The sequence below is a fragment of the Lactuca sativa genome, chromosome 4 (genome assembly GCF_002870075.4).
Source record: "Lactuca sativa cultivar Salinas chromosome 4, Lsat_Salinas_v11, whole genome shotgun sequence".
NCBI lineage: Eukaryota > Viridiplantae > Streptophyta > Magnoliopsida > Asterales > Asteraceae > Lactuca > Lactuca sativa.
Window position 1 is genome coordinate 90,725,216 of NC_056626.2, and position 26,871 is coordinate 90,752,086.

General features: G+C 38.8%; 1 non-coding gene across 1 annotated transcript; it reads right to left on the reverse strand.

The window, feature by feature from the left end:
* Positions 1-18,167: 18,167 nt before the first annotated feature.
* LOC111887372 (small nucleolar RNA R71) lies at positions 18,168-18,274 on the reverse strand. Its single transcript, XR_002848738.1, has one exon. It is a non-coding gene; the product is annotated as a small nucleolar RNA R71 (small nucleolar RNA).
* Positions 18,275-26,871: the final 8,597 nt, after the last annotated feature.

A 26,871-nucleotide genomic window follows, 5' to 3' on the forward strand; every position in this document is an offset into this window, starting at 1 on the left:
CCCACTGTCTCCTTGGCTTATGAGTTCTCGCTCTTGGAAAACCCCTCTCCTCACAACGAAGACAAAATTGTCACTCGGTCTATAGAAGAGATATCCAAAGGATTTCTACGGGTATCCAATGAAAATACATCGCTCACTATGAGGTTCGAACTTGTCGTGAGTATCTCGTCTTACGAAAGTCTCACAACCCCAAACCTTGATATGTGCCAACAAGGGAGCTTTCCCTTTTTACATCTTGTGAGGTGTTTTGGCAACCTTCTTTGTAGGGACTTGGTTAAGGATATGGGCGGCAATCTCTAAGGCATACCCCCAGAATGAGATAGGTAGTGAAGCACGACTCATCATGGAACGAACCATGTCCAACAGGGTTCGATTACGCCTTTCTACCACACCATTCAGCTGTGGTGTCCTAGGTGGCGTCAATTGCGAAACTATTCCGCATTCCTTGAGATAGTCATGGAATTCAAGACTTAGGTACTCTCCTCCTCGATCGGATCGAAGCATCTTGATTTTCCTGCCCAATTGATTCTCCACTTCATTTTTGAATTCTTTGAACTTTTCAAATGTTTCTGAATTATGCTTGATTAAGTAAATATACCCATATCTACTATAATCATCGGTGAAAGTCACATAGAAGCGGTTCGCATCCTTTGTGGTGGATCTAAAGGGCCCACACACGTCGGTGTGTATGAGATCCAATAAACCCTCACCCCTCTCACAACTGCCATTGAAGGGTGACTTGTTCATCTTTCCAAGCAAACAAGACTCGCACGTGTCATCTCCCTAAGGTCGAATGACTCCAACACTCCATCCTTTTGGAGTCGGGCTATGCGTTTCTTGTTGACATGTCCAAGATGACAATTCCACAAGCATGTTTTATCCATACTATTGGAAGAATCCATACACAATACATCATTTCCTAGGTTATCTACAACCATGACAGTTTCATAAATTCCATTACAAGGCAATGCTTCAAAATATAAAACATCATTTAGATAAGTACAAATCGAACCATTCTCATTATTAAACGAATATCTAAATCCTTGTTTAAACAAACCATTAAATGAAATGATGTTTCTTGCCATATCTGGTGAGTAGCAACAATTATTTAAATCTAAATCTAATCCATTACTATGCACTAGAGAATACACTCCAATCTTGGTGACAGGCAACGATCTTCTGTTCCCCATGATTAGATTTATTCTTCCATGCTCCACATCCTTATTTCTTCGTAGTCCCTGCAAATCAGAACATATGTGATAACCACATCCTGTATCAAGAACCAAAGAAATAGCATGTGATGAATCATTAGATTTAATTGTGTAAATACCTACGAAAGATGGCTGGATCTTCCCATCCTTGATGGCTTGCAGATATTCCGGGCAGCTTCTCTTCCAATGCCCTATTATGTGGCAGTGGTGGCACTCTGCCTCCTTTGGGATTGAGTTGGGCTTGGTAGGACCAACTTTGGTCCTACTAGAGGAGGAACCATCTTGGGACTTTCCCTTGTGGTGGCTCTTTGAAGAAGCCTTCCTCTTCTTTCCCCTCCCTTGCCCAATAGCCAAAATAGGTGCAGTGGGTGGAGTGGGAGTTAATGCAACAAACTTATCCTTGAGGTTGCTCTCAGCAGTCCTTAGGAGCCCTTGGAGTTTACTTAGGGTGACCTCTTCCTTGATCATGTGGTAGGTCATCCTAAATTGGTTGTAGCATGAGGCAAATGAGTAAGAACGATGTCGATTGCCAAATCTTCCCCAAAGTTAACATTTAACTTGCGAAGACGATCAACATATCTTTGCATCCTTTGCAAGTGCACGGTTAGAGACTCTCCACTTCCCATCTTAGCGGTCATCATGTTCGTGATGATCTCATAGCGCTCTTGCCTTGCGCTTTGGTGATATCTCTCTATCAAGTCTTGATGCATTTCGTACGGATACATGTCCTCATAGGACTTTTGGAGTTCGGGATTCATTGTGGCTAGCATAATGCAATGGACTTTCGTTGCATCACACTCATGGGTCTCAAAGACAGCCATTTCTTTGGGAGTAGCAATTTCCGGATTGATCTTTTCAAGCTTGTCTTCAAGGACATTCTCTTTTTCCTCGTAGCGAGCAATCGTGCGAATGTATCTTATCCATTCGCTAAAGTTCGATCCATCAAATGTCACCTTTTGACATAGGCTCATTAGCGAGAATGAAGTAGCAGCAGCGTTGTTTATGTTAGACATCTACAAATAGAAAGGAAGAAGGTTTGATTATAATTAAATCACTAATTAAAAAAATGGAAAATAGGGCTAGGACCCAACAACATTATTTACACATTAGAAAAAGGGATGTCGTAATTCAACATGCAAATAATTTGGAGGTAAGTGAATGACGATTCACTAATTCTTCACCATGAAAAACATAATGCTCAAGTTTTAAATGTATTGAGAATTCCTAGATTTCCTTAGAGATTCAATGAACTTCTCAATGGCATGTTTAAATCTCGATATGCCCCTCTTGTTTGTGACTGGGATGCCAAGGATCACAAAGTGGGTGTGAATAACCATGCAATCTTCATGGTGCCCTCATTGTTATAATCACCTATTCGATGTCTCGGTAAACCACACACGCTCCATCGAACTATGACAAATAATGAGTCACCCTTTACCACCTTTGCTTAGAACCAATTAGTGTGCCAGTTAACCACACACGCTCCACTAACTTCTTAGCAAGGGTGCAAAGTGCGATTTCATGGGATCGCATCAATTTCACTTTTGCCTAAAGTAACTAGGATTGGGAATTTCTAAAAGCGTTTAGTTACTTTACATAGATTCATTATACTTATTATTGAACAGAGGATTGCCCTATCCTACCCATTCGGCTAACGACCCTCCACCAATCAAGGAAGTGGTGGGTAAGAGTGGATAGCCATTAAATGGCCATTTTATAGGCCACAACCTTATACCCCCCCTTATAGATCGGCTTCGTGAATGAGACCTACTAACGGTAAGACTATCATTTTAGTCATACATATATATATTAATCTTGTAATAATATTGTAATGACCAAAATTTTCAAAAAAATTTAAACTTTTCAAAAACAACCCCATTTTAATAATGTTATTACAAAAAGGTTTTCAATACATTTATTATCAAAGTATTCCCAGAACCATAACATAAAACATAAACACGAGGAGTGGTATGATCACGCCTTCGCCTTGCCACGGTCTCCTGAAGAACCTGAAAGACATTAAACCACAACTGTAAGCCCAAAAGCTTAGTGAGATACCCCCAAAATACCAACCACATATACGCCCTTCCAGGCTACGACCTTCCGGTCCAAATCATAATGCCTTCCGGCCCATAACACAGTGCCTTCCGGCCCATATCATACATAGCATACATAACATAACAGAACATAGAACAGCCATGCACTTCGGGTCTACTATGTGACTGGTCCGCCGTGTCGGGCCTTCAGTCCACCGGGTCCATCCTCCGAGTCTAGTCATGTCCCTCAAGTCTGCAGTGTGGTTGGTCCGCCCACACCAGGCCTTCAACCCACCTGGTCCACTCTCTGAGTCTACAGTATGACTGGTCCGCCTGCATCGGGCCTTCAGTCGACCTGGTCCATTCTCCGAGCCTCGGCATGTCTGGTCCGCCCTCGTGGGGCCTACAGCCAATCTGGACCGCTCGTTGGGCCTTCGGAACAACCGGTCCGCCCTGGGTATCTTGGCCTACAGCACAAAGCAGGACCTGCCTCAACCCAACTCCAGTCCAAACAACCATGTGCACATAATCATACAATCATATAAGAGTTCACAGTCACATAACATATCATCATCCTAACCAGGATACCGACCTAACCGGTCACTAGCATAGCATCACCCTACATATCAGGAAAGCGACCTTAACCAGGTCTCTAACATATACCATCCTAGCTACCAGGATGCAGACATATCAAAGCAATAACATAACAACAAATACCCGAATCTCAATCTGATAAAAGGTCGGCCTTGGTACCTTAGACCCTGTGGATATAGTGAGGATAACTCACCTTGCGATTTCCGATACTTTGAACTGAAGAAGCAGATTCTCGAATCACCAACTCACCGCAAATCCCGAACTAACCATCATAACAAAATAAACATTAGGCCAACCATACATCCACTTATCGGGCCAAGACCAAAGTCCAAGTCTTATACAAAGTCCAATATTGGCCCAATTTACCAAATTGGGCCCACCTCACCAAATGGACCTAGATCCAATGTCCATAACAATAATTGGGCCCAAAAATACTCTATCCATAATTTCCAGACATGGCTCATAAACCAACAACCCACGAACGGCCCAAACTCTAAGGCCCCAACATTAAGGTCCAATCAGGGGGAGTATGCAGGGCGTACCCTCCTTGGTACGCGGGGCGTACACACTGAAACGCAGCTGAGGATCGGGGCCTTGACCCGCTACGCGGGGCGTACAACCAAGTTACGCGGGGCGTAACTTCGCTACTCATAAATTCATTATAACTTCTTAATGGCTTAAGCTATTAAGCCCAAAATTCAGATCCCTAGGCCAAATATGATTAGAATTCATAAAGTCTCAAACTTTATCACTTGGGACGTCCATAAGCTCTTAATCCATTAAGACCTATATATCTCACACATGGAACAACTACAGCCCTTGGGACCTCACTTTTTCTCACTCAAGACCTCTCCAAAGGTCTGAAAGGACAGATAATCTCAGCCAACACAAAGCATGAATCAAGATGAGAACTTTGGGACAAGAAATATGCTAAAAACTTCACAACACTTAGATCTATGCAAAATAAGTGGCAAGCAAGAAGCTTTATACCTCAAATAAGCTTCAAAGGATGATATCTCTTCAGATCTACAAGCTACAATCGTTCCTTCCCTTCTTGACAACTTCTCCTTTCTTCTTCTAGCTTTTCTTTTGCCAAAATGAGCTTTTCAAGGCCAAACAAACCCAACAATGGAGGGAATACGGGTTTCTAGGGTTTCTGAGGTTAAGGATGAGCTTAAGGAGGCTAGGGTATGAACCAACATGTTCCTTATATAGTGGTGGCCCTTAAATTAGGGTTTGGGGTTTCTGAGAGTACGCTGGGCGTACCTCTAGTATGTTAGGCGTACTCACCTGGCCACCCCGCACATTTCCTTTCACTATGTTGGGCGTACGTCCAGCTTACGCTGGGCGTACCCAGCCAAACCCAAAATTCATGCATGGAACCCCTTTTCCACTTTTCCAATAAGAGCTATAATTAATTATCATTTTCAAAACACCGCAACTCCTTTACTCTAAACCCGCTCCCAATAGACTTTACATTCACACGAGGGTGACGAGAAGCCCAATGCTTCTACCAACATACACCGACCCGAAACCTTCTCGGATCAAACCCATTTCCCGTAAAAGGACCAGAATTACCCTTCCTCTTAAATCTCAGGGACTCATAATTAAACACTTTAAGAACGGGGATTTACAAATATAATAGTATAGGGTGTATTTTAAACATTTCAAAAATACTAGGGTTTTAATCTCAATTTAAAATTTTCGAAATTAAATACCATTTAAATTAAAATTTTAAATATTAAAACTCTTGATTTAATAATTATCTTGAATTAAAATATTAATTTAAATTATTAAATCATAAGGGATTATTTAAATCATGAAGGATAATTACCAATTAAACAATTAATTTATCCTAATCCTTTTAATCCCTCTAAATTTCGAAAATCATGGGATATGATAATTCAAAATCTTTAATTACCATATTTAACCATTAAAAGATAATTACAAGATATGGGATTATCCAAATCCCTAAAATTTAGGATCTTATCTTGGGGAGGAGGCTAATCTCGAAAATCCTAGGGTTTGCAAACCCTAGATTTTGAAATCTTGGCACTAAAGGAAAGGATTTGAAAAACCCTTTCAAATTTTCGCAAATTAGGGTTTAGGAACCCTAATCTCGAAAATCCTGCCTCCTAGGGTTTATTGGCTATAAACCCTAATATGTCAAGTTCATACAATTGTATAATACTAATAGAAAACAATTTAACCAAAGGCTCAGATACCACTGATGGGTTTTGAACAAACAATCCTATGTGTGCATGAAACCCTAGATTTGGATCTATGTTTTCACTATTAGATACACAACATTATGAACGCATGAAGAACCCTAGCATGCTCCTAGTATTTTCGAAATTCACATAGAAAGATAGATCACATACCTCTTGTTATTATATTGCAATAACAACTTAAATCTTCAAACCCTAAGTCTTGAAAGCAAGTACCACAAGTGTAGTACCTCTAATGGCTCACAAACACCACAAGCAATTGGAGAGGCAATACAGAGAGAAGAGGAGAGGTAGAAATCGGCTCTAGGAACCCTAGGGATCAAGTGGGGACGATTTCTATGCCTTAGGGGTCTTTATATAGGGTAGAGATTAAGGTTTCAGTCCTTATCCTTATCTAGTTGCTTGCCCACCAAGTAACGATAAGATAAGCCTTGATAACCCTTATCCTTGGACGATTTCAAGGATTCCTTATCCCTTGAATTCATCCAACCTATATCTAGGGTAACCATTGCCCTACTTTGCAACTATCACATAATTACAATTCAGCCCCTCTAGTTTAATTAATTACACTTGATCACAAAATTAATTCCTAATTAATTATTGACCAATATTAATTAAACAAATATGATTTCTCCTTTAATATATTATTCTTATAATATATTAATAAATCATAATAACCTCTTTCTCTATTTATTTCTCCAGTCAAGTTGCTTTGGTGAAGGCAACCCAAAAGGACCATGCACAACCGGGTCAAGTACCTACCATATATGGTTACGGGCTTAGACACTAATCCAACATTAACCCCCCCCCCCCCCCCCTGAAGATTCAAATCTTGTCATATGGCTCTTGGAAACCAACTCCCCAATAATTATTATTTGATTTTAGCTACAATAATATAAAATAATAATAAAATTACATCTCGGGGTTTCGGTTTTATTATGTAATTATTCTATTTTAAATGGAATGTTACATTCTCATAAATTCTCTACTCCTTACACTCCTCAGCAAAACGGTGTAGTTGAAAGACGAAATCGGTCTCTTGCGAAGCTACATGGACTATGCTATCTTTTGCGAACCTTCCATTTTACTTATTTGCTCATGCTATTGGAAGTGTCTATTTCACACAGAACCGCTCCCCGATCAATGAAATATTCTTATTTACACCCTAAGAGATTCTAAATCATAGAAAGCCAACGTAAAATTCTTTCATGTATTTGGTTCCAGGTGTTTTATCTTCAACTCCAAATAACACCGAAACAAATTTGATGTGAAGTCTGAAGAGGGAATCTTTCTGGGTTATTCTCTAAATTTGAAGGAACATAGGGTTCTGAACAAAAAATCAATGAATATTAAAGAAACCTATTATGTGACCTTTGATGATCATTCTCTAAAGAATTATTAGAAGGCTGATTGTCCAACTGAGGAAAGTTTTCATTCAACAAATCCAATGACGATTCCTGTATCAAATCTATATGATGAATTTATGAATTTGTTTGATGAGCCTGACAAAGCAATTTCCTCATAATCGATGGCAAAAGACAATCAAGGCGATGAATTGAAGAAAATGGTTGATGAGGCTGCTAAAAACATTGAGATTCTGAACGCTTCGGAATTTCCAACTCATGAAGGACCTTCTGGTTTTCCATTCCAGGGAGAGAGCTCATCTTCAAGCTCCAATTCTGATCCTCAGTTTCATGGGGAGAACCCTATACCAAATACTGGAACAAGTGCAAACTTCCAGGGGAGAATAAGAATGAAAACAATGATTATGATGTGCATTCAGATGTGCAATTGGAATTTGAGGAAGTTTATGTCGAAGTTGATCCAACTTATGATCCATGTTATCCTCCTTTGACCAAATGGACTAAAGATCACCCAAAAACTCAAGTGATTGGACATTTATCCACAGGTGTTCTTACGAGGGAACCACAAAAAGCGAAACAAACTGCATTATTTTCAAAAATGGAATTTTGCATGCTTAATTCGTTCATCTCCAAGATAGAGCCTAAAACAGTGAAGACTGCTCTTAATCATAATGACTGGGTTCAAGCCATGCAGGAAGAACTCAATGAATTTGAGCTTAATAAAGTCTGGAGACTAGTTCCCACTCCGAAGGACGCTTTAGTCTTCACAATGAAATGGGTGTTTTGGAACAAATTAGACGAGGAAGGAAACAAGATCCGGAACATATCACGTCTTGTTTTGAAAGGATATTGCCAAGACGAAGGTATAGATTATGAAGAGGCGTTCGCACCAGTTGGAAGACTTGAATCCGTTCGGATGTTTCTTGCATATGTCGCTCAAAAAATCTTTGAAGTCTTTCACATGGATGTGAAGTGTGCCTTCTTAAATGGTGAACTTGAAGAAACAGTCTATATGGAGCAACCGCCAGGTTTCGTCAACGAAAAATATCCAAATCATTGTTATATATTGGATAAGGCGGTGTACGGTCTGAAACCAGCACCACATGCATGGTATGAAACTCTAACTCATTTCTTAAAGAAATCAAAATTTAAACGAGGTTCAGTTGACCCAACCTTCTTTCACAAGAAAGATGGTGACCACCTAATGATCGTTCAAATTTATGTTGATGAGATCATTTTCGGTTCCACTAATTCTAGTTTAACTGCAGAATTTCGAAAACTGATGGAAACTAAATCTGAAATGAGATCAATGGGTCCTATTAACTTTTTCCTTGGATTGAATATTAGATAGAGTTCAGAGGTCATTTTCATAAATCAAGAATCCTACACAGAGACCTTTCTTGCAAAATTTGGAATGGTGGGTGATTCAAAGGTCAAAGCTCCAATGGCATTCGAAACGAAGCTTACTCCATCCTTGGACAAGCCAACAGTTGATATCACTCTATATTGACAGATGGTTGGATCTTTAATATATCTAACATTAAGTCATCCAGATATAATGTTTGTTGTTTGTTATTGTGCCAGGTTTTAGGCGAATCCCCAGGAACCACACATGATCCTTGTAAAGAACATCTTCAGATACCTTAACAGAACTACCTCGCTTGAAATTTGGTATCCTTCCAACTCAGCATTCTTCGTACAAGCATATTCTGATGCCGATCTTGGTGGATGTGGTCTGGATCGTTAAAGCACTCATGGGGGATGTCAGTTTCTAGATGGAAAACTCGTAAGTTGGCAATCCAAGAAGCATACGTGTGTATCCCTATCAACTGTAGAATATGAGTACATCGCAGCTGCATCATGCACTTCCCAAGTCATTTGGATTCAGAATCAGTTGCATCGTGCACTTCCCAAGTCATTACGGAATAAACATGAAGAGGATCACTTTATATTGTAATTCAGAAAGTGCTATTCGTATATGCCATAATCCAGTGCAACATTCAAAGACAAAACATATAGCACTGCGATACCATTTTTTGAAGGATCGCATAGAAGATGGAAACGTTGAAGTTCACTTTGTTAGATCCTCTGATCAACTTGCTGACATCTTCACAAAAGCCCTACCTAAATCAACGTTTAATCAAATTTTACAAGGGCTTGGTATGACCGAAGCGAACTCAGTTTCGAAACCAGCTTCGTAATCGCAACATACTGTTCATATTCCGAACGGTTCCTAGCTTCGAAATGTCTCAGATTTTACTGTTCACATTTCGAATGGTTCCGAGCTTCGGAATGTCTCGGAATCTACTGTTCATCAAAGTTTTCGGAATGAGTTATATCCTTTGTACATTAAGTGTCTTTCGACTGGTTCCGAGATTCAGAATTGTTCAGAAGTTATTGTTCATTTCAGTTTCTTAATTTATTTTTCTGTTTTTATTTCTTATTCAGAAAATAAAAAAATCACAAAAATAATTTTCTATATTTCCGTTTTTCATTTGTTTTCAGAAAATCCAAATGAAAAAAAAATTATTTTTCTTTTTGTTTTTCTTTAACTTTCAGAAAACCAAAACTTACAAAAATATTTTTCTTTATTTTTCATTTTATGTGTTATTTTCATAATACATTCTTATCTTAGGTACACATTCTTGTTACCTTAATTCAGAACGATGGGGCAGGTATATAATTCTGAATCTATGTCCTAGCTTAGTGTCCCTAGAAGCATGATATTTCATGTTGACCTAAGCCTCTGAGACTCTATGATTGAATCCTTATTGAATCGATAATACCAATCGTTTCTTCCCAATCAGGCTATAAATTCACATAAGTCATTAAGCTACCTTACTCTTCTTCTTTTGAGTTAAGAGTTGACTGCTTTGTCATTCTTATATAGCAGAGGTACACTTTTCTCTTCGGAACCACCTCCAACATTTCCCCATCAATTTTGCTTTCATAAAATGATGTGCTAAAAAGTACCTACTAGTTTTAAATCTATAACCTAACTAACAGAACTAACTAATATGCACCTAGGTAGTGTGCCTAGTCGGATTGTAGTGTAGTAAAGTAAGTTGGGGTCGAGCACAGGGAATGAATTTAATTAACTAAAATAATTACTCTAAATTAATATAAAATAAAACAATAATTTAAAAGGTTTTTATCTGATTCTGCAAGTTCAGACAAACTTAATTACTAAACAAAGATTTAGTAATTACTAAAAACACTCTCGTTTAGTTCGAATCCACTTCTTCTTTATGGTTAGCTAAAAATTATGGATTATCAAAGTTGGTTACCTAATATTATATTATTAGTAATTTAAGTCCAAATTTACTAATATTTAACTAATTCATGTAAAACTATGCATGGTCACACACAATCAAACACATAATCAGTTAAGGATTATGAATAGGCTACGTAAGATTCATTATGCAAACATAATTATGATCATAATTTATGTTCTCCAACACAGCTAAATTCAATTACTTCAATCACTTATCTAAGATTGGGTCGATCCTAGGTCTAGCAATTCAATACTCACTAAATCATTAAGTGTCAAGTTCATGTAATTTAATAATAACTAAGCTACACAGAACTTGAATTCAAGCAACTAAATAACCAAATATTAGTATGTTGGGTATTAACAATCAAACACAAGCACAATACCAACAAGTTAAATCCAAAAATTAATTGAACTAATCTATAATTTGAAGCTTTAACTAACTAAACAGGAGTAGTTAAATATAACTACTTGTGACAACCCGAAACTTCTGTCTTGCACACTTAGCCATTTCAATCAAATTTCAACATGTTTCGTTGACTTCTGGCACTGTCTGAGGATTCGTTTAAGTGATTCTAAGCTTGAGTATGACCCAGATTGAGTTTAGTAATGAGTCAGCAAGTCATATACTGTCAAAACAGGGCAATACACACCCTTAGAGGGAGTGTACGGTCGTACACATGGGTGTGCGGCCGCACACACACCTCCTGGCAGCACACTCCTTTCTAGGCAGCACACCCATATTATATAAAGGGTAGACCCCTTTCCTTTCATTCCTTTAACATCCTGGCAGCACACAACACCTTTTCTCTCAAGACTCTTCAACCGCAAACCCTCCCAAGGCTTCAAAAACATGAGTAATCCATCCCTTAACTTGTTGTGCATGAAGAACCTCTTGAACTAGGCCTTGAATAATGAAAGTCCCGTCATGTTCTTCATCTCATTGAAGGAGTGCGGCAGCACACCCCTGTGTGCGGCAGCACACTTGTGTGTTCGGCAGCAGACTCGTGTGTGCGGCAGCACACTCATGTGTAAGGCCACACACTCATGTGTGCAGCAGCACACACATTTGTGAGACCATACACACACACCATAGGACCACAAACCCATTTCTAAGACCCTAAACTAGTACTACAACTAAGTTAGGACCAAGAACACTTCATGTATGCAAGTGTAGGCCTTGAAAACACCACAAGAACACCTCTCATCTTGAGTGTACGGCCGCGCACCCCTTGGGCCGCACACCCAATGGCCGCATACACCTTAAAGGTGGCCATACACTCCCCTCATGCAATCCTATAAGGTTCTAACACTTAGTGCGAGTAGTCCCAAGTTCTTAGAGTGGTGCTTCATCACATCTAGTGATGAAATACCTTCATTTGACTCTGTTATGTGTCTTTACATGTTAATTAGGATTAAAGCGTATTCAAGGCTTCACTTGAACATCCAACATTTCGTGTTGATCCTTCATTCAAATCACCCGAGGTGAGTTCATACCCCTACATTTTTCTGTATTTTTAATGTTTTCAGGGGGGAATACAACCTAAACATAAATGTTTTCAAAACTCATGAAATTCTCATACTTTAACCCCTTTTGTAGTGTGTTGAGCATAAGGGTCGTTTTTCACTGAAATTTCATAGTTTTCCGGATTTGTTATCCACTATGTTACTCATGCAAGCTATAATCGATATAGTTTGGGATTTTCTAAACATAACAAGTATAGAAACTTTCGCTACTAAACGTATGCACCAAGAACATGAATAGTTTACAATTTTCACCATTACTCTATCACGTTTTTCATAACTGTAATTATCTCTACGAACGATATCCATTCGGATTTTCACTACGGTAGAATGCTACTACACTACATGTAAACTAGATTGTACAATACTGTGAGGCGCTACTTCACTACTGTACCCTTAGGTGTACAGGGATAAATCCTATCATAGTATAACCAGAGTCTCCTGGAGGGAGAGCATGAGTATTGTGAATAGATCTATTTGGGACTGACAATCCCACACCCGAACTGCTAGCTACAGTTGGGTAGGCATGCCCAGGGTGACAAATGTCATTTAACTCGACACCTGAAGAACGTTGGAAAGGTCTCTAGTCATATCAAGTATGGTTATATGACTCACATTATGTATAAATCATCTTTAGTTTACAACCCGACACTCTTCAATAGTTGTATTCATTCTAAATAGAACTGAACATACCATGGTTTCACGTATGAAATACTTATGTATCATGATTAGCATTAGCTAGTCACATGAAGTATTATTTTCACATACCACTACGGTTTTCAGTAACAAACATTCACGATTTCATACAGAATTGAGAACACTACATTTTTACTAAAGAAAATATCGAATTTTCTTGAAACTATACAAAACACTTTTACGAGCTCATCGACAAGTTTTCATTACAAACTACCACTTATGAACTCACTAGCTTTATGCTGATATTATTTCAAAACTGCTTGTATTCTCAGGGAATTATTAGACAGGTACTTCCAGGAGTTCAGAGAAGACGAGGAGTTAGAGTTGCATTTGTCTATTTACTTTTAATCGGAATAAAAACTATGTATTAAACAATGTAAACCTTTTTACGTATGTATTCAATGTCTGGTTTTGTTTACTATGCTTGCTATGATACAATTTTTTTGATACTACGCATGACGTCCTCCACCCCGGAATGATTCCGCCATCACGGTTTCGGGGTGTGACAGATCGGTATCATAGCCCTTGTTTATAGCGAACTAAGTATACTGAACCTGACATGGTATACAAATATAAATACTAAGGGGCCTAAGTGCTCTAAACTAAAAAGTATACTTTCGAAAATACAAGTATACAAGTATACCTAAGTACCCAAACCAGTGACATAAGTACAACAAAACAAAAGTATTTGGATGTTGCACATCGCATTTAAACCTGGGCAATTATGTAATCATGTCTAGGTTCAATATAGCATGATCAACTATATTCAGTCGAGACATGTCCAACATGTGCTTCGGAGTGACTATGGTGTTACAGCAAGTCTAAAACTTACCTAGATACTAGAGGAGTTCTAAAGTCAAACATAAGGGTTAAAATACTATAGGAGTATTTTAGGATGCTATAACGACCGAACTGAAAACTTACCCAGGAATCCATCCCTCAAGAATCAATCATGAAACTATAATACATTGAAAGTATTATTAGATTTGATGCCTAATAACTATCCATTTACCCTTTATCTCGTGTAGATAGCATTGCCAGATTCCATCTCCCTGGCGACCCGTATTTTCCCAACCAAGGAAATGCAGGATGGCTCGAGGCAGAGCCAGAAGAAAATCACGAAATTCCTGTGGATGATGACTTCGCAGAACAATTCCCCAAAGAGGCTGACTCAGAACCTGAAGTCGAGAACCTACCTCCAGTAACCCCGATACCAAATCCCAACCCTCAGCTTGTACTCGAAGGCCCAACACCAATGTGGGTCGGAAGCCTGGATAGGTGGAGTCACGAACAAGGCCAACCCCACCCATATAATGGGGATCGCCGCTTCTACAATGTGGACGGAGGAGGCTCCATAAATAGACCCCTTCCAATCATAGTCCGCCGAGTGGCCCGCAATGTCGAAATGAGCGTGGCAGCCATTCACCGAACTGTGGAACTCAAGGCAGACATGGATGCCAAAACAAACCGTATTCGCAGTCTCGAGGTTTCTCATGGGAGGATTTTGAGAGACCATGAAGCCCAATAGTGAGAGCTAGTTGCAACTCGAGTTGAGTTCGTAGAGCCTCGAGCATGCCAATCAGTATACAAGAGTCGCCTGCTTGAAATGGAGCGCCAGTTGACTAACCTAAGGTTCCGCCCGAGAAGTGCCCATCGCCAGTAGGAAATATTCTTTTTGTCCTTCCTTTTGGTTTGAAGGATAGCTTTCCTATTTATGTTCTAAGTAGCTCCTTTCTCTGTAGACATTCTTGTCTTGCAAGTACCGAGTCACTAGTTTTTTATGTTCTCAAATTGTTCCTCTGTTGGTATGTGGTAGACCCACTCCTAGGTCAAAATTTTCCAAACTCTATGTAATCTTGATATCGACAATGGTGGCAACTATCATATTTCAGTTGAAGATTTTCATTGTCAAAAGTATACCTTAGATCGATAGTATAAAAAGTAAGCAACTTTATCAAGGCCCATCACTATTTTATCCTCAAAACGTGAATAATAAGATATATTCAGACGATTATTCCTTTTCCCCATCAATTTCGTATCAGCTTCGATATCCTAATCGGCATGAAATGGTTAAGCTTCAAATCGTGCTGATATCCTTTGTTTCAAGGAAGCGATTCGTCTTAATCTTCCTGATATTGCCATATTTATACCTATTTTTAGGCAATATTTAAGTACATTTTTATTAATAAATTGATAATATGTTTACAATAATGATACTTATGACTTTAAATTGTTGTTTTCAGTCAATATAAAGGATTTTCGAAGAGAGGGACCAAAAGTGACAATATGTGGAACATGGGAGGCTTGAAAGACAAGAAAATAATAAAATCACGATAAATACTTAATTCATGACATGGTGATGAAGCCCACGACGTGGCACAGCTGGCCACGACGTGGCGCGGGTTTTTGAAGATTATATAATTTCTCTTGATTATTACGAAAAAAAGGCTTTTGGCAGAAGGAAAGAATTCCAAGAGGCGATTCAAAGCGAAAGAAGAGTTCTGGAAGAGGGTTTTAAACACCAAAAAGAATAGAGGTCTATATTCTAGTTAAATAAGAACATGTCTTTCATTATTTTTAGTTGTGTTGATATAGTTGCTATGATGAGCAGCTGAATCTAGCTACTCTTTTTTAGCTAGATGAAGCTTTAAACTTATGAATAGTTCAATGTTTATGGATTAATTTTAGTTGGTAAAAATTGCTTGTGTTTGATTTGTATAACCTAGCATGTTATTGTTTGTTTCTCTAATTGCTTGATTGCATGTTCTGTGTAGCTTAGTGACCATTAAACTGCATGAACTTGTTTACCTAATGATTTAGTGAACATTGAATTGTTAGAGCTAGGATTGACCAATCTTAGTTACTAATTAGAATAAATAGAGCTTAGCTGTGTTAGAAAACGTGTATTGTGACTATAATTGTGTTTATATTACAAATCTTACATAGCATATTTACATTCATAATTAGTTATGTGTGAACATACATGGTTTGACATGAGTTCGTTAATTATTGGTAAAATTAGAACTAAATTACTAATACAACTAAAAACCAACTTAATAATCCATAATCATTAGCTAGCCATAAGGGAGAAGTAGATTCAAACTAAACAAGAGCGTGTTTTTATTTATTGAATTTGATTTAAGTTCATCTGATCTTGTAAAACCAGATAAAACCCCTTTTAAACTTGTTAATAATTAGGTTAGTTTAATAGTAAGTAAATTAACTAGTAACACCGTTCCCTATGATCGAAACCCAACTTAGCCAAGCTGTACTGTAATCTGACTAGGTACACGATAAATACTTAATTCATGACATGGTGATGAAGCCCACGACGTGGCACAGCTGGCCACGACGTGGCGCGGGTTTTTGAAGATTATATAATTTCTCCTGATTATTACGAAAAAAAGGCTTTTGGCAGAAGGAAAGAATTCCAAGAGGCGATTCAAAGCGAAAGAAGAGTTCTGGAAGAGGGTTTTAAACACCAAAAAGAATAGAGGTCTATATTCTAGTTAAATAAGAACATGTCTTTCATTATTTTTAGCTGTGTTGATATAGTTGCTATGATGAGCAGCTGAATCTAGCTACTCTTTTTTAGCTAGATGAAGCTTTAAACTTATGAATAGTTCAATGTTTATGGATTAATTTTAGTTGGTAAAAATTGCTTGTGTTTGATTTGTATAACCTAGCATGTTATTGTTTGTTTCTCTAATTGCTTGATTGCATGTTCTGTGTAGCTTAGTGACCATTAAACTGCATGAACTTGTTTACCTAATGATTTAGTGAACATTGAATTGTTAGAGCTAGGATTGACCAATCTTAGTTACTAATTAGAATAAATAGAGCTTAGCTGTGTTAGAGAACGTGTATTGTGACTATAATTGTGTTTATATTACAAATCTTACATAGCATATTTACATTCATAATTAGTTATGTGTGAACATACATGGTTTGACATGAGTTCGTTAATTATTGGTAAAATTAGAACTAAATTACTAATACAACTAAAAACCAACTTAATAATCCATAATCATTAGCTAGCCATAAGGGAGAAGTAGATTCAAACTAAACAAGAGCGTGTTTTTATTTATTGAATTTGATTTAAGTTCATCTGATCTTGTAAAACCAGATAAAACCCCTTTTAAACTTGTTAATAATTAGGTTAGTTTAATAGTAAGTAAATTAACTAGTAACACCGTTCCCTATGATCGAAACCCAACTTAGCCAAGCTGTACTGTAATCTGACTAGGTACACTGCCTATAAGTGCATAGTTAGTTAAGTTTGTTTGGTTATAAATATTAAAATTAGTGAGTACTTTTGTGCACATCAAGTTTTTGGTTCCATTGTCGGGGAACAGCTTAGTTTTTAGCTTATTTATTTGCATTAAATTAATCGATCCTTCTTGTGGAGTAAAAACCACAAAAAGTTAAATTTTCAGCAAAATAAATTTTGTTTTCTTAATCACAGAGTCCACGACGTGGCCATATACTGGCCACGACGTGGAAAGTTAAAAAAATTAAATTTTTAGTTTGTAGTTAGTTTTTCTTATTTTAGTTCAGTTTTACGTTTTTAGCTTAGCAAGTTGCAGGAGTTCATGACCAGAAGCTCAAACACACACTTGGTGCCACCATTTGAAGATCCCGAGTCTACACTTCACAAGAAAAAGACGCCCTTACAAGAATTGAAGTCAGCCTTTTCTAGGAAGTCAGGAAAGAAGACAGGAGAGTCAAGTTCATCCGCGAGGCACAAGAGCAATCTTGAACATTTGGATCATATGCCCGTCCAAACCGAGTCCGAAAGCGATACCGAGCCGGAATTTGAAGAACACACGAGCGAACCCGAGAACGAGCCAAGGAACAAGATGGCAGCAATTGAAGAGATGTCCATGGGAGCTTACAAGAAGCGGATTCGATAAGATGTGGGTCCCGGTTTAGTCCAACCCGCAATACCTGCCACTACCACATTCGAGTTGAAGGGACACATATTGACTACACTGAAGGATATCCCATTTTTTGGGAAAGATCATGAGGATGCTTTTAAGCATCTAGATGAAGTCAACGACATTGTGGATTACTTCAATGTCCCAAATGTCAACAGAAACACAGTTTTGCTTAGGATGCTTCCCGTCACTTTCAAAGGAGCTGCTAAGGAGTGGTTAAAATCACTTCCACCGGGTACAATCACCACTTGGGCTCAAATGCGTGAGCAATTCCTGGACTAGTTTTGCCCGCCATCCAAGAGAGCCAAACTCAAGAAGGCAATAGCCAACTTTGAGCAACAGACGGGGGAGTCATTATACGAAGCATGGGGGCGGTACAAGGGCTTGCTTAGAAATTGCCCTCAGCATGATCTAAATGTGCAACAAGAGATCTCAATCTTCTATGATGGGGTCAACGTTATGACGAGACAACTCCTTGACTCTCAAGGATCATTAACAAAGAAAAATCCCAGGGAGGTCAAGGAGTTGATTGAAGAATTCGCGAAGCACTCTCGCTAATACCACAACCCTAGGCAAGATGGAATCAAAGGCAGTGGAGGGGCCCAAACTGAAGAAATAGCAGTTGTAATGGCCATGCTGAATAATATGGATCGAAGGAACACACAAATGGACCAGTCAATACATGCCATAAGAGTGGGTTGCGAGAGATGTAATGGTCCACACTTGACCAAGGACTGCAATGTAGATGAGTTTGGGAACAGGAAAGCTCAAGTGTGCTACTCTAGTGGGGATAAGTATGATGAGGACTGGAGGAACCCGAAGAAGGGGTGGTTGCCATATGAAGAGTATAAGAAGCAAAAAGAAGAGAAGTATAGGCAGACAGGTCGAGGCTTTTATCAAAAGGAGCAGCCACCAGCCGAGAAGAAACCCGACCTAGAGACCATTTTGATGAAGTTTATGGAAGCTTCGGAAAAGAGACACGATGCCACTGATTCTGCCATTATGGAACAACAAACTTTGATAAAGAATCAGCAAGCCTCCATCTATAACCTTGAAGTACAATTTGGTCAACTAGCCACTCTAGTTCATGAACAATTGTCCCCGAAGAATCCCGAAGTAAAGACCCAATCTCACGTAATGGCCATTGATATTGAAGAAGAGGCAATCTCTGAGTTCCTGGAGGCATTGGAAAAAGAACCACAGCAGCCCGATCCAAAACCAAAGAAGTTAAAGTTCGAAAGTGAAGAAGTTGTTGAACCAGCTTCGCCACGACGTGGCACTCCAATGACCATGATGTGGCGCATTTATGATCAAAAATCCTTTGAGTCCGTTCCAGCTTATCAGCCACCTTTGCCATTTCCCACCCGGGCTGCACTTAGTCTACTGGAGAAGGAGCATTTAGAGTTTGTAAAGCATGTAAAGGGGATCCCAATTAATACTCCCTTTGTCGAGTCCTTATCCAAAGCTCCCGAGAACCAGAAATTACTACAAGATTTGATAGACACTCGAAGGTAATTAAAGAAGCAGTCTATAGTGATTCTAAGTGAACAAACTTCAAAAGCTATGTTGGGAGAAACACCAGAAAAGATGGGTGATCCTGGACGCCTCACTCTTCCATGTAAGTTTAGGAATAAAATGAAGGTTAATGCTTTAGCCGATTCTGGGGCTAGCATTAATTTGATGCCTTTTCATTTTATCAAGAATTGGAGATTCAAAAGATGAAGGCTACAAAAATGAAGATTCACATGGCGGATCGTTTGGTGACACAACCCCGTGGCATCGTGGAGGATATTTTGGTGAAAATTGGAAAATTTGTTTTTCCAATAGACTTTGTAGTCTTGGACATGAAAGAAGATTCTGGATGTTCCAATAATCCTTGGGCGTCCATTGCTTAACACTGCTGGAGCTCTTGTTGATATCCACGAGTGTAAGCTCACTTTGAGGGTTGGAGATGAACAAGAAGTTTTTGGGATAAAAGATGACTTTCAAGAAGATAAAGAAGAGGTGTTCACAATTAATGAAGAGAATGAACTAGAAGAACTGGAAAAGCTTATGGAAGAAGAGATAAAGGCAGTTCATCAAGTCAAAAGGACAAAACCGAGGGCATCTGTTCCATACTTGATTGAAGTCATAGCTTACAAGAGTTCGCCTTCTTGGGTGAGCAAAGAGAATGAGGAAATGACAAGTGACGAAGAAGAGGTCACTTCAAGAGTAACAAAGTCGGTGGTGAAAGAAGAGGAGGATGCTATGGAGTGCAAGGAACAAACTAAGGGCACAAAACGCAAGCTTGAAGAAGAGGGAAAAGCTAAAAAGGAGAATTCAAAGAAGGCATATAAAAGGCGAGTTCAAGATTACAAGCGGCGGTTCAAGGAACAAAAGATCTTAATGGTGGATTCTTCAGAAGATTCAATGTAGAAGGCACGGAGTCCGGCTCAAGACTCCAAGAAAAAGAAACGCTTCTCGGGAGGCAACCCGAGTTTGGTTTTCATTTTCTTTTCTTTTAAAAAAAAATTCTTTTTAATTAGGAAAGACATCAACTCGTCATCTAATAACTGATAATTAGTAAAGAATTAGTTGTAGGGAACTTTAATTAATAAATGAGATGCAAATTAATTAGTTAACATGTGAGATTTTATTAAAATTTTGCAATTGGGCAGTTTCCACGACGTAGGCATAGCCAGCCACGTCGTGAGTCAAAATGGAAACACGGGACTAGATAACAGATTTCAGGTCCACGACGTGGGCATAGCCAGCCACGTCGTGGCCTTTAAAAAATTAGGGGGGACCATTTCCTTAAAACCCTTTGACCAATAATCCTCATTCTCCACTTGAAACTGCCGCACGAACGGGAACAATAAAACCCCACAGCCGATTGTTTAATCTACTACCAAAGTCCTTGCAAGATCTTGCCAATTAATCTACTTGGTATGTGTTTTACTCATTATTCGTAGTTAGTTCTTCCAATCTTAAATTTTCATGGCTAGGGTTTAAGTGATTCACGAAATTGGTTGAATCTAGTGGTTGATTTTAGATTGCATGTCCCTTAAATGTCCATAGGAACAAACCCCAAACACTAATTTTGGTAGAAATGGAATATAAATGGACCGATCCAAGAACTGTGACCGACTGCGGCCCACGACGTGGCGTAGCCTGGCCACGTCGTGACTTCTGGCAGAACAGCATAAATTGTTTTAATGTTTTGGATGTTTGCTGTTTTGGTTTGATTTTGTATGCAGAAATGGGACCACGACAAGCTGTTCCGCAGGAGGAAAACCCGATAGATGTAGCAAGTATACATCCCTTATACCAGTTTCCTCAAAACATTCCCCGACCGTTCTTAACTACTTACGAGAATCGGCTTGGATGGCTCTACAATAAGGAGTTTGCAATAGCCCCAAATATCGATTGGGAATGGCTTGGTGGAGTGGGAATGGTAGCTGAGTTGGAACGTTATTGGTCGAAGACATATGTTGGAGATCAATTTTCTTTCACTTGTCATGGGTGGAGGAATTTATTTGCCATTCAAGAACCCGTGTACAGGGAATTGTCAGTAGAGTTTTTCTCTACCGTATGCTTCGAGGAACGCACCCTTGATTTCACCTACAACCGGGTACTTGTGTTTCGTTTGGGTGGTGTTTATAGAGAGTGTAGTCTTCGGGAATTCGCTTGGCGTATGGGCCTTTATACCGAAGTGGAGATGCAATCTCCGTTTTTCATACCGTTCTTGCTTGGATGCGTTCGGGATTTTGCTCCCGGCATTATGTTTGTGCAGTTCTAGCGGGGTATTTCTAGCCATGAGTATAATACTCGTGACTCGAGTGAGTCACAAATTCAGAATCCTGTTTTCCGATTTTTACACTGCCTTATCACTTTTTCAATAAATCACAAGCATCATGGTGATAAAGTCCCCATTCAGAATCTGTTTTATTTATGGACTCTTATTACTCCTGGAGTTTGCTGTGATTTACCTTATATGCTGGCAAGGTTCATGGGGAAGAAAGCGGCCAATTCTAGGCCCGGGAGCCCGATTACGGGGGGGGGGGGGGGGGGGGGGGGGGGGGGGGGGGCGGGGGGGTGGGGGGGCATTTGGTTACTCGCCTTGCTAGGTCATATCATATTTCGACCCATGACTTGGTGAGGAATCTTACTCGATTCCTGGACATAGACTTGACCATTCAAGTCTTGAGTGTTATGCGGGCGGTGGTGAATATTGGGGGTCATTTTGTTATACCGCTGATAGATGACGAGCAAGAGGAGGCGCAGCCAGGACAGCAACCACCAACCAGACCACGGCGTCGGAATGTGCGGGCTAGAGGTGAGGTCGAGAGAGAGCGTGCTGCTTTGCAGTATGTGCGGGGAGTGCCCACCGACCCTTTTCAGAGTCGGGTGGGAACGTATTTGGATAATCTACAGGGGCATGCCATTTACCATACCCAGCTTACTGAGGGTATTTATTCGCATTTGGGTGTGACCCGACCACCTTCTATGCCACCACAGTATCCTTATTTTCCGACATGGGAGGAGCTATGGCGTCCGCAGAATGATGGGGCAGGGCCAAGTGGAGCGCAAGATCAAGATGATGATTGATTTTATTTTCTTTTTATTTTGTTTTGTTTTTGGCTAGTTTTTAGTTTTTTATGTTTGAATTTGGTGTGTAATGTACAACATTATTTAACTATGATGTTACTCTTTCTTTTGGGTTGTTCCATTTTTCAAATTAGCATTGGAATTCTAAGGAGCATATAAGGTTAACTTTCGAGTCGTGTCAAGGAAGCTTAGAGTCGTGAGTTGGAACCCACAATTCAAGATAAGTGTGGGGTATATTAATACGAGAGAGGTTACAGTTGGGAAATATATTTGCATACAAGCGTCTTAGACCAGTTAGCCATTGGTCAAGTTGCTAGAGTAAATGAGACAAATAAGGCATTTTCTGCTAATATCCAGTTTCCACGACGTGGAATCCTTGTGCCACGTCATGGCGCTCATGCAATTTGAGGAAATTAATCAGTTTGGTGTTCGCGCTTTCATCCCATATCACGACGTGGCCAGTTACCTGCCATGACGTGTCCTAGTTTATCATTGCCCATATTTTTACTTACAAACACCCACTTTGAAGAATTGAAGTTTCGAGTCATGTTAGTGGTTTATTTACATATTCACCCAGTTCTATACCAAGTTTCTATTTTTGGAAGTCCATATTAAAGATGCACGTTTTCCACACTTTTGGAGATGTTCACGCCACTATCCCATGGGAGTCTGTTCCTTTTTCTCCCTTTTCTTTAATTTTGATTTATTTTTATGCATACAATGAGGGCATTGTATGAAATAAGTGTGGGGTAGGGGTAGAAAAAGTAAATTGCTAGATAATCATAGAATTTGATAGTAAAATTAGAAATTTTGAAAAATTGAAATTTTTAATAATTGGAATCTAGTAATAATAATTTGAGTTAATTGCTAGTGTTATGTGGGATGATCCGATGAAAGTTCAAATGTTTAGTTGAGCCAATACACGTTATAGTGCATTTGTGGCCACCCTTATTTTGGTGAAATCATGGAACAAAAACATAACCCCGCTTGGTTTGAGGGGTGCAATATGTTTAGCAGCCTAAACTTGAAATGTATCCACGAAAATTATTATCATTAACCAATAAAGGTTGAGGTTGAGCGACTCTGCTTAAGCATGTAGGTTTTGAGTGAAAAAAAAGTGAGGTACATGTAATATAAAAAAAGAGAGAATTATGAAAAAAGTTTGAAGAATTTTTGGAGCATCAAAGTTAAAGTATGAAGTTCAAAAGATCAAAATTCCAAGAAATTCAAAAGTTGAAGATACCAGAAATCAAATCAAATAAGGTGGTGAATTCAAAGAAATTAAAGATCAAATGTCAAGAAAGTGAAGAATTTAAAAGAGCTCCATATTGGTATCATAAATTGTAATTCTAGATTATGTATGTTTAGGTTGCTCAACTAAATATACCTTGAGGATAAGGAGGTTTTCTGCGGATGGATTCGGAGGGTTGCATAAAATGAGCATTGTTCGGAAAAAGTGGGCAAGTGTTTATGAAGATTGTGAGTATTTAAAGTATGGGGTACTTTAGGAAAATTTTATACACATGCATGCGTTGAGGTCTTGGCATAATGGATGAACTAGAGTCGGATTGTTCTGTGTGGTGTTAGTAATTAAGAATTAAGTTTAAATTCGCTTGAGGGCAAGCAAAGACTAAGTGTGGGGTATTTTGATATTGCCATATTTATACCTATTTTTAGGCAATATTTAAGTACATTTTTATTAATAAATTGATAATATGTTTAGAATAATGATACTTATGACTTTAAATTGTTATTTTCAGTCAATATAAAGGATTTTCGAAGAGAGGGACCAAAAGTGACAATATGTGGAACATGGGAGGCTTGAAAGACAAGAAAATAATAAAATCACGATAAATACTTAATTCACGACGTGGTGATGAAGCCCACGACGTGGCATGGGGTTTCCAGAAGATATACTTCGCGACACGGAGGATTTCCTTGGAGGATACGGATTACTTGAAGCCCACAACGTGGCACAGCTGGCCACAACATGGCGCGGGTTTTTGAAGAATATATAATTTCTCCTGATTATTACGAAAAAAAGGCTTTTGGCAGAAGGAAAGAATTCCAGGAGGCGATTCAGAGCGAAAGAAGAGTTCTGGAAGAGGGTTTTAAACACCAAAAAGAATAGAGGTCTATATTCTAGTTAAATAAGAACATGTCTTTCATTATTTTTAGTTGTGTTGATATAGTTGCTATGATGAGCAGCTGAATCTAGCTACTCTTATTTAGCTAGATGAAGCTTTAAACTTATGAATAGTTCAATGTTTATGGATTAATTTTAGTTGGTAAAAATTGCTTGTGTTTGATTTGTATAACCTAGCATGCTATTGTTTGTTTCTCTAATTGCTTGATTGCATGTTCTGTGTAGCTTACTGACCATTAAACTGCATGAACTTGTTTACCTAATGATTTAGTGAACATTGAATTGTTAGAGCTAGGATTGACCAATCTTAGTTACTAATTAGAATAAATAGAGCTTAGCTGTGTTAGAGAACGTGTATTGTGACTATAATTGCGTTTATATTACAAATCTTACATAGCATATTTACATTCATAATTAGTTATGTGTTTAATTATGTGTGAACATACATGGTTTGACATGAATTAGTTAATTATTGGTAAAATTAGAACTAAATTACTAATACAACTAAAAACCAACTTAATAATCCATAATCATTAGCTAGCCATAAGGGAGAAGTGGATTCAAACTAAACAAGAGCGTGTTTTTATTTATTGAATTCTGATCTTGTAAAACCAAATAAAACCCCTTTTAAATTTGTTAATAATTAGGTTAATTTAATAGTAAGTAAATTAACTAGTAACACCATTCCCTGTGATCGACACCCAACTTACCCAAGCTATACTGTAATCTGACTAGGTACACTGCCTATAAGTGCATAGTTAGTTAAGTTTGTTAGGTTATAAATATTAAAATTAGTGAGTACTTTTGTGCACATCAAGTCCCTTCAACAAAATCCTCACTGGTCTCGGTGATAAGATTTTTTGAACCTTCGTATCATTTCCTGCCTCAAGCCTAGGAGCATCTCCGAAGTCTGCAACTTTCCCGATGTCTTCCCCAAAGACATTCGAGGGATTTCTTCCGAGTGCCAAGTTGAATCCCATAATCGACTTGATCCTCGGAACTACCCTTATAGCCAAATCTCCATATCGTCAAGAGCCGAAAAGAATATGAGAATTACTCAGCCAGCCCGATGAGCTGAGCAACCAAGAGTTCGTAAACTTATTGTGTGTGAACTTTGTGTGCTCAAATCTTTTTTATCCTTGCTAAGACCATATCACGGGGATGTGGGTCGAATAAATGAGAGTCAAATAAGCAAAACGCGAAATCCCAGTGCATAGATAAACATTTAGGGTACATCCAGTGGCAACCATTGTTGCTCACAATCTTCTTTTCTTGACATATAGCAGATCATGCATCCGAAGAAACGTAACTAACCCATCAATAAGACACTAATCCTCTATATGGACTCAGCTATGTTCCAAGCTACTATCACAACAGCTGTAGCAGCCACCCTAGTTGTTCTTAACGCTAACAACACAAATATGGGTGGAAGTGTTAGCGGTAATCCGAATCTTGGTGTTAACCAATCTCAACAACGAGTGCCTACTAGAAATGACACACCTAACCTTCCAAAACGAAAGTTCAAAGGAACTTTTTTTAACCCAAATACCTACTAAGAGGCAACGATTTGGGACAGTCGGTACCCCAGTCGTCTCTGTTATTCCCACACCAACCATACCCTACTGTGGAAATCTCCCGCACTGTAGCAAATGCAACGACCATCATCATGGGATCTGCCGAGTGCTGGATTGCACTAGATGCAATAGGAAGGGACACACCTCCCACGGTTGTAGAACCCTAGTCAAGATCATCACTCCGACTACTAATGTTGGGACAAGTCCAACTTGTTACCTTTGTGGAAGTTTAGGACATTTCAAAAGAGACTGCCCAACAGAGAAGAACAATGGGGAAACAGGAGGAGTTTGATCTCAGAGAATGAGGAAGCATCAAAGAACCCTGCTATGTTTTGGTACGTTTTCGAAATCCCCTATAATTGTTCATAATCGTGGTTTCTTTCCCGTCCAAATCTAATCGCGACATACTCTTGAAAGTTGATGCCCTAAGGGTTAAATTATAGTAGCCTAGTGTATACGTTAGACTCAGTTGTAGCTCTACATGACTTGTATACGCCAATTAATCATAGGAAAATCTATTGGGAACCATCCCATCGAGAGTCTATAGTTTCAAAACAGTTGGACCCTTGAATTAGTAGTACCCACCAAGTCCAAATCAAACGCAGAAAATACTAGAGACGTTCATTTAGGGATGCCAATATGCTAGAAAAACGATCCTCGCAGACTAACCTGACGCACGATTCTACGACACCATCATGTCTAG